The following is a 9,087-nucleotide window of genomic DNA, read 5'->3' on the forward strand; positions in this document are numbered from 1 at the left end:
ATATTACACTATATTATAGTGGGCCCCACGTCAGACCCACCTAATGTGCAAAGCAGATTGGCTAGTGTTCCCATATTAGCTATATAGTTGACTGTATTGACATCAGTAATGGGGCCTGATCATGAGGGATGTGTTTTATCCCAACCGTTCATCTGGTATGTGCTGACATCAACAAGTTTTGTGGGTCAGATCACTAGGTATGTATTATATCTACACCATCCACCAAGCTAGACGGTGGGACCCACTTACACGTGTGGAGTCCAGCACCGTCCAGCAAAGAAGGTGGGGCCCCACCGTGATGCATGTGCACCGTCCATTGGTTTAGAAGGTGGGGATCACCACGATGCATATGTTTTATACCCACGCCGCTCATCTGTTTCATCAACGCCTTCCATTTGTTTTCTGTGGTGTGGGGTACACAATGATGTATGGGTCTTATCTGCATCGTCCATTGCTGGACAGGTGGGGCCCTACCTTGATATATGTATTCTATAGTCACGCCGTCCATCTGCTGCTGTATGGAGCTGACCATGATGTATGTGGCTTACATCCACGTTGTCTGTCCGTTTTGGGCTGTGGGCCCCTACCTTGATGATGTGTTGTACACCATGTCTTCCATCTGTGTGTGGTCCACCTCAATATATGTATTTTATATATACATTTTTCGTTCATGGCCCACCATGATATATGTGTTAAATCCACACCATGCATCCATAAGGCCATATGATGTATCACACCATCTACATGGGACGTGGGCCTCACGTGATGTATATGTTTAATCCAAATGGTCCAATCTGATGTATATATAGGCCCATTTGGCAAGGCTCAATGTGATGTAATGAGGCCCATTGTGGTGTATTTGGGGCTCGGGAGTGAGGCCCATTGTGATGTATTTGGCCCATTGAGATTGTATGTGGCTCATTGTAATGTGTATTAGGCCCATGTGATGCAGCTGACATGATGTATATATGACCCATATGTTGAGGGCCATTATAATGTGTATGTAGCCCATGAGTGAGGCCCAATATGATGTATGTGTGGTCCATATGTGCAGCCCAATGTGATGTATATATGGCCCACATGATGAGGCCCATTATGATGTGTGTGAGGCCTCTGTGTGTGAGGCCCAATGGGATGTGTATTGGGCCCTTATGTGAGGCCATGTGCCCACTATATGTTAGGCTCTATGTGGGCCACTCCTTGAGAGCAATGTTAGTTAAATGTCCACATTGATGGGTAATAATGATTAAATGCCCACATTGTGACCTTCCCATGGGCCGTGTTGGGCTCATTCTCATCATTCTTTAATTGGATTAACCCAAATCATTGGGCTTCATTAATGTTGGATGGTCCATCATCACAGTAGATGGATGGCTCCGTACTATCCAATTTGGTATATCCATGGCCAAGGGCCGATCTTTATATTATGGTTTAGATTGGTTATTCATCTATGAACCCCGCCTTGCATATAGGCAGATTATTGAGGTTGATTATAGATGCCGGTTATTGATACCGATTATGAGTATGTGACAACATAGCATCATGATACATGCCCATACGCATCATCTGCATGTTTATTATGAGATGTGGTTGACCATTGCATATGTCATAGGGCAGGTTGTTTATAGGACTCCTTGATAAGTGAAGTCATCCTACATGAGTGCACGGTATGCCCAAGATTGATACATGATTAGACTGTGTGACTCATGCATCTTGCATTTTGTGATATGACTATTGTACGCCCTAGCGATATAAAGGTCGTAACCTCCACAGGCATATCGTGGATGGCCAGATGGGACACCGAAAATCTTTTTCTACATGGGGTGTTATAGATGTCCCTAGGTGAAAGTCCCTAAACTTCTGTGGCTAGGAGATGCTTTAACATCTAAACCAAGTGGATACATAAGCGCCCGAGTGCCGAATACCAGTAGGCCGTATCTCCCACTGTGTCATGGTCGGTTGGAAGGGGGTTCAGCCTTACCCGCCTGAGGTTAGGGGGCATAGGTAGGCTGAGTTTGACCAGATCGTAAACGGGTCTGCTATCGACGTGCCGAGTAGATATTGACTGACTACTAGCCAGGCAGATAGTGAGGTCTCTTCCACTTGCATGGTTACGCATCCAGTCAGCGGTGATCTAAGTAGATTGTACTAGACCCCGGTGATGATCCCAGAGATATACAGTACTGATATGTGGACTTATTGAGTAAGAGTTGCATAATCAGTATTTTACTCATTCATTCACTATCCACTCGGGCTGGTATTGCATAACTAATTGTTATGTGTACCTTTGCAATGGCCAGGATTTTGGTTGGGGCTCGCGACCAACCTGAGATCAGGAGTTTACCACATTGAGTCTACCTATCCAAATTTAGGTATGGGACTAGTTTGGATAAAAGTCCCTTGTGATGGACTCCATAGCCTGTGATACTACGTATTATCTTCCTAATTTCACACTCTAACTTGGTTATTTTATTCACATTGCATATTTCATTACATCCGTGGCATATAACATTTTGGGTTGCTATGTTTCTACTTTTTTATAGCTTAGATGAGGTTGATGGTATTCATGAACTCGTCAGGATTTTGCATATTATATTGTATCCTCAATATATGATATTTGTTTACTATGTCTCCACATTGCATTGCTGATCTGCATTACTTCCTCAGTATATGATATTGGCTTATTATGTTTTTGCATCACATAGCCTGGATAAGGCTGATGGTATTTATGGACTTACCAGCATGTTTTCACATTGCTTTGATATTGCATACTTGGCACCTACCTTGCGTACACACTTACACCACCCTCTAAGCTTTTTAGCTTATGCACGATAGATGCATGCAAGTGGCGTTAGGTCGCTGCAGTGTTGAGCTTGGAGCATGCAGCTGTCTTCTGGAGCTTCGATTTTCGATATATGTATTTCCCTTCCAGCACTGTATTCAATTGTTTATATTAGTGGATATGTGATGATGATGTTACCTTTGTGATTTGGTTAAACTTGTGGTTATGCTTCTTACGAGATAAATGTATGTTGAAAAATCCTCCTTATAGGATCCTAGGATCGGAATCTGGCGCATGGGTGCTGGGAGCCAAGAATAGGGTACTACGAAGGCTGTCGTCACCGAATTCAGCGATCGAGAATTTTGTGAGCCCAGTTTCTGAGTTTGGGGCGTGACAGAGGGTCCCCTACTCTAAGTAGGGTCTCCTTTGTCTTTTTCCTGTGTAGATACTTGAAGGCCTAGAAAGGGTGGATTAGATTTTTGCATCAACATAAGAAAATGAGTCTTTTATGGACTTCTATACGAAACTGAATGACATAGTAAATTCCATGTGGGGACTTGGAGATAGAATTCCTGAAAGTAAGGTTTGTGTAAAAATATTACGTTCACTTCCTAATATGTTTAATTCTAAGGTTACTACCATACAAGAATTAAGGGATACAAATGCTATGAAAGTTGAGGAGTTGGTTCTCTTTAAACTTACAAGAAAATTTTCAAAGCTCCTAAATCAAGTCTTTGCTCTTAAATCTTATAAATCTAATTCAAAGGAATCCAATGTAAATTCTAATTTTAATGAAAGTGAAGATGATATAACTATGTTAGTAAAAAAAAAATTATAGAATTTTCAAAATTAAGAAAAGAATATATTTTTAAAAACCATTTGATAAAAGAAAAAGAAAATTAAAATTTTAGAAATCTAAAACAAAAGACACTCAATGTTTCAATTATTTTGAATATGGGCATTTAGCTTCTAAATGTCCTAAAAAGGATAAATCTAGAGGAAAAGGCATGATAACTACTTGGTATGAATCGTCGGAGTCTGAAACTAATTCTGAAACTGATGAATCAGACCAAGAAAATACAAACGATTTGAAAGCCTTTATGATTATAGACAGAATCACTTCTTCAGATAATTGTGATATATCTGATTACAAAACTCCAAGAAGTGACTCTGAAAATGAAGATGATCTTCAAGATTGTAAGTGTTATAATGTTTAAAGCACATCATCTTGTCAAGACATCTTACCAAACGATCTTCAAGTTAGTTCAAGATCAAGGTTCAAGCCTAGCTCAAGTTGAAGATCAAGCTCAAACTCAAGTTGAAGATCAAGCTTAAACTCAAGTTAAAGATCGAGCTCGATCTACTAAAGTTCTAATAGAAGATTAAGTTCCTTAAAGAAGTTCAAGACTCTAATATACTTCAATTCTATGAACCCTAGAAAGACCTTAGGTTTAGGCGCTTTAAAAATATATTTAAAATTGGGTTTTTTTATGCTTGTATTATGTGGAGTTTCAACCAGCTTAATTTTTGGCTCGACTAGTCTAAGAATTTCTTGACTAATCCTAGTTCTAACCGAAGTAAAACAAAAATTATGTTACTCCTTCGACTAGTCAAGTGGTCTCCTCGACCAGTCGAATGTCACTCTTCGACCAATCGAGTGTTTCTCGAGTCGAAGTCTAACAATTAAAACCGTTTAGATTTTGGCATCCTTGACCAGTCGAAGACCACCTTTGACCAGTTTAGCAGGGCCTTCAACCAATCGAGCGGGACTTTTGACCAGTCGAAGATCTGTTAAATCTTATTCCACTCAAATCTGAAAATCCGTTGGAACAAAATCCGGTGCTTAGACGAGTCAAAGCAAAAAACTTTTTTCCTATAAATTGAGGTTCTTTCTCAATCCAAAAATGCATTCAAGTCTACTAAAATCCTTCTGCAAGAGAGAGAAGAGCCTCAGTTATTGTCAAGCTATTAACCGGTATTTATATATCATTTTTATAAATTCTTTTATTTAATTCCTTAATTTCTAATTCTATCATTCTGATTCTAAAAAAAGAGGGAATAATCTTTCTTTTAGGTTTAAAGGAATTAATACAAGTAACCTTTGGTTTAAATTTAATTAAAATCAATAGAACCCTGGACCTTTTCTATAGGACTGAACATTGAACATTCGTCATTCAAGAAAAGCGATTCTATGGCTAGAAGCTTCTTCTATAGTGAAGATAAGTATACATTTATATTTTGTATTTGGTTTTTCTAAGATAGCCAGAAAATCTCAGTGTTAGTTTTTCTGAGATAAGCTAGAAAATCTCAGTGAGGGTTTGTGTTTGTGATAACCCGGTGAAATCAGAATTGTATCAGGTTTTAAGGTGACCCTGTGAAAACCTTATTCATAGTGAAAGCCAAAATTACATGGTGAGTAATTTTGGGAGTGGAGTAGGTGTCGCTGTTTGAGAACAGTTATTGACACACTAAACCACTATAATTCTTTGTGTTGTAGTGAATGCTTTTATTATTTTTGTGGTGAATGGCTGTAATTTCTTTTATACTAAAGTTGTGAATGTTTGTAATAGATAATTTTATTTACTATTGTTAAGTTTGGAATTTTGATTCTTATCACATTCGTGAAATAAGGTTGTCCTGCCTAAATTTGTTTGGGTGAAGTTTGTTCTACGAATCAGTTTAAATCAATGTTTAAATACTAATGCAATTGAGAGTTCTGATTTATTTACTTATTCAGCACTTTATTCAATTATTTGGCATAGTCATATTCACCCCCCTTTAAGACTTCATAAGCTCGCCTTTTCAAGTGGTATCAGAGCAGGGTTGCTCAATTTTATTTTGGATTAATTTCCTTGAGTTAAAGATCTAGAGCTTTATTATGTCAAATTTCAATAGTTTATCTATTACTAAGCCACCTCCTTTTGATGACTCTAATTATTTATACTAGAAAGCCAGAATGAGAATTTTTCTAAAATCCTTGGATGAAAGTGTGTGGTAAGCCACTGTGACAAAATGGAAACATCCTATGACTAAAGTATTAGGCAGTGATAGAACAAAATCTATGAGAGAAATTACATTCCATTGATGGACTGTAGCTCAAAAAAAGTGAAAGCAATGGTAAAGCCTTAAATGTTATAACTTAGGCTCTATCACTTGACGAATTCAAAAGAATTATTTCATGCGATATAACTAAGCAAGCATATGATATTCTCAAAATGACACATGAAGGACTTCTATAGTCAACAAATCAAAAGTTCAAATCTTCACTACCAAATTTGAGGAAATCCATATGGAAGAAAATGAAACTTTCATGGACTTCTATACGAATCTAAATAACATAGTAAATTACATCCAGGGTCTAGGAGATGGAATCCCAGAAAGCAAGGTTTGCACAAAGATACTGTGATCTCTTCCTAAGAGATTCAATTCTAAAGTTGATGCAATTTAAGAATTGAGAGATACTGATTTAATAAAGGTTAAAGAGTTAGTTGGCTCCCTATAAACATATGACCTAAATTTTAAAGCTCTTAAAGCTAAGTCTATTGCACTTAAATCTTCTAAATATATTTTCAAAGAAAATAATTTTAATTCTGACATTGAAAATGAAGATGATATGACAATGTTAACTAAGAAATTTTATAGAATTTTCAACAACAAGAAAAGATCAGAATTTTAAAAATCAACTGATAAAAGAAAAGGAAAATCTATTTGTCAAAATTTTAAAACCAAGGATAGTTAATGTTTCAACTGTCAGGAATATGTGCATTTAGCTAATAAATGTCCTAAAAGGGATAGGTCAAAAAGAAAGGGCATGATAGCTACTTGGGATGAATCATCTGACTTTGAAAGTACTTCTGAGTCTGATGAATCAAAACAAGAAAATAAAGATATAAATGATGTAAAAGATCTTATGACTATGGCCAGAGTCACTTTCTCAGATAGTTGTGATATATTTGATTATGAAAATCTCAGGAGTGACCCTAAAAATGAAAATGAAGATGACCTTCAAGATGCCTACAATGCCCTATACAGAGAAAGTTGTAAAATTACTGCCAAATTAAAAATTCAAAAAGAGAAATATGCTAAATTAAAAAAAGAACTTTTTTTTAAACAAAAGCCCCAAAAGGACGGGGAGTATATTCCATGAAAAGGAGCCTTTATAAGACATTCGGGCCAAGGCTAGATGAGCAAGCCCAAGCAAAGACCTATCATAAAAGGGGATATATATATATATATATATACGGAAACGCTCACCTGCGAACCACTTCGTACGTACTACATACGAACTTTTTTGAGAACCCATCATACGTGATGTGGATCCAAAATCTGAACCGTTCATGTGAAGCAGCACCTCGTGAAACCCCCCAGGACCAAGTTTTACTTTGATCTAAAACTTTGATGGGCCATGAAAAATGAAAACAGTTTCCTCCCTTAATTTGCATTTCTCTTTGCTATGGCCCACCAGAATTTTAGATCAAGGTGAAAATTTGTCACAGGGAGTTTCATGGGATTCTGCATTACATGGACTGTTCAGATTAGACACCCATGACATGTGTGCAAAGGTGCGCACGTGCATAGGTGCGCAGGGGAGCATGACTCTCTCTCTCTCTCTCTCTCTCTCTCTCTCTATATATATATATATATATATATATATATAATTGAACTCTAGGATTGGAAGGATAAACTATGGGTCTTGAGAACCGCGTCGAGGCCCACCTTGTCTAAAAGAATCAAGCCTCTAACAGCCAGCGGGAGATCAGACATATGATGGGCTAAGAGTGAAATTTGAAGCTCGGACCCTAATCGGGCCATTCCATCCGTCGGGTTGTTTCCTTCTCTTAGAACATGGCTGAATTTGAAGGACCCAAAGGACCTCAGCCTATCAATTCTTTTCAAGCAGGACTCCCAGCACCAACTCAGATTGGATGATCCATTGAGAAGAGCCACCACAAATTTTGAATCAGATGTTAAACTCTAAGCAGAAGGCTAGACCGTTGTAGACGGCCCGGAGTTCTGCTCTAGTGTTAGAGCTTGCACCGTAGCCCATCAAGAAAGTGAAGCAAAGCTCCCCATCGTGATTTCTACAAATACTGCCTCCACTTAACATCCCGGGATTTCCTAAGGCGGACCCATCGACATTGAGTTTCGCCCACCCTCTACATGCCTTAATCCATTTAACAACGGAAAAGGAAGGAGGAGTAGTGGAAGGAGCGGGGATGCCTAGCACATCGATCCACTGCTATGAGACTCGAAAGCCATTCCTACCCTTAGTCTTCTGCGACACCTGTGAAATTATGTAAGAAATCCTCCACTTTAGCCCGGTAATCACCGAAGCGGCAGTTATGAGATCCCCTTCAAATCTAGCTGAGTTCCTAGTCAACCAAATCCCCCATAGGACAAGAGAGTGGGTAAGGCCCTAAAGAAGAGGAATGTGACCCAAGGGATGGCTCGGACGTCACCAATTTAAGAGGCATCCCTCAATGGGCTCAGAGGGAGGAAACGGTAAACCAAAAGCGATGGAGAAGAAGCCCCAGATGGTGGATGTTAGCCTCCCTTCCATGAATAGATGCATAAGAAATTCAGATGCGGCAAGTGGACCTTGATCACTGGAACAACATGAACATTTTGAAGCTATCTGGATCCCTTTTTTCTGGATAGCTTTGTCGACCAGAATAGCATTTTTTAGAAGCCTCCACATAAAAACTAAGATCTTAGGTGGCAGATAGGCATGCCAGATCCACTTGGCTAAGCCCACATTGAGTGAACTGTCTCAAATGATTGTCCATGCAAATTTGACCAAGAAACAACCCGTAGGTTCTAGTGGTAAAAAAACCTTGGCCGGCTCTTCCAAAATACCGAAACCACCCGAAAAGATGAGTTGTAAAACCTCTTGAGGTGAGAGGGTGAGAACCGAGGATAGGGTAAGAGGACCATCTAGGCCTAGGAAGTCTTTAATCTGGAGTGACAGTAGTGCAGGCGGGATCGACTGGGTTAGATGGAGAGATAGTGGGCCGAGACATGTCGAGTTAGTGGATCACAAATTGTCCAGCCCCTGTCCCACTTCTGACTGGGCAGTCTGGACGAGGAGGGGGAGAAGGTGCCTGATGCTTTTCCAAAGTGGAGAGGGAGAGGAAGAGAGGGGCAACTACGAATCTGAGTTAAGGTTAGCAGAGTATTTGGCGTTCATAATTCTACTCCACGAACTAATCTAGTTACCGAATTTGGCAGCCCATGCCATCTTTAGCCGAAGCACCTTCATAACTTCTATCAATTTCCTGAAACTGACTCCACCTTCTTATTTTGGC

Source organism: Magnolia sinica, chromosome 2 (assembly GCF_029962835.1).
Source record: "Magnolia sinica isolate HGM2019 chromosome 2, MsV1, whole genome shotgun sequence".
NCBI lineage: Eukaryota > Viridiplantae > Streptophyta > Magnoliopsida > Magnoliales > Magnoliaceae > Magnolia > Magnolia sinica.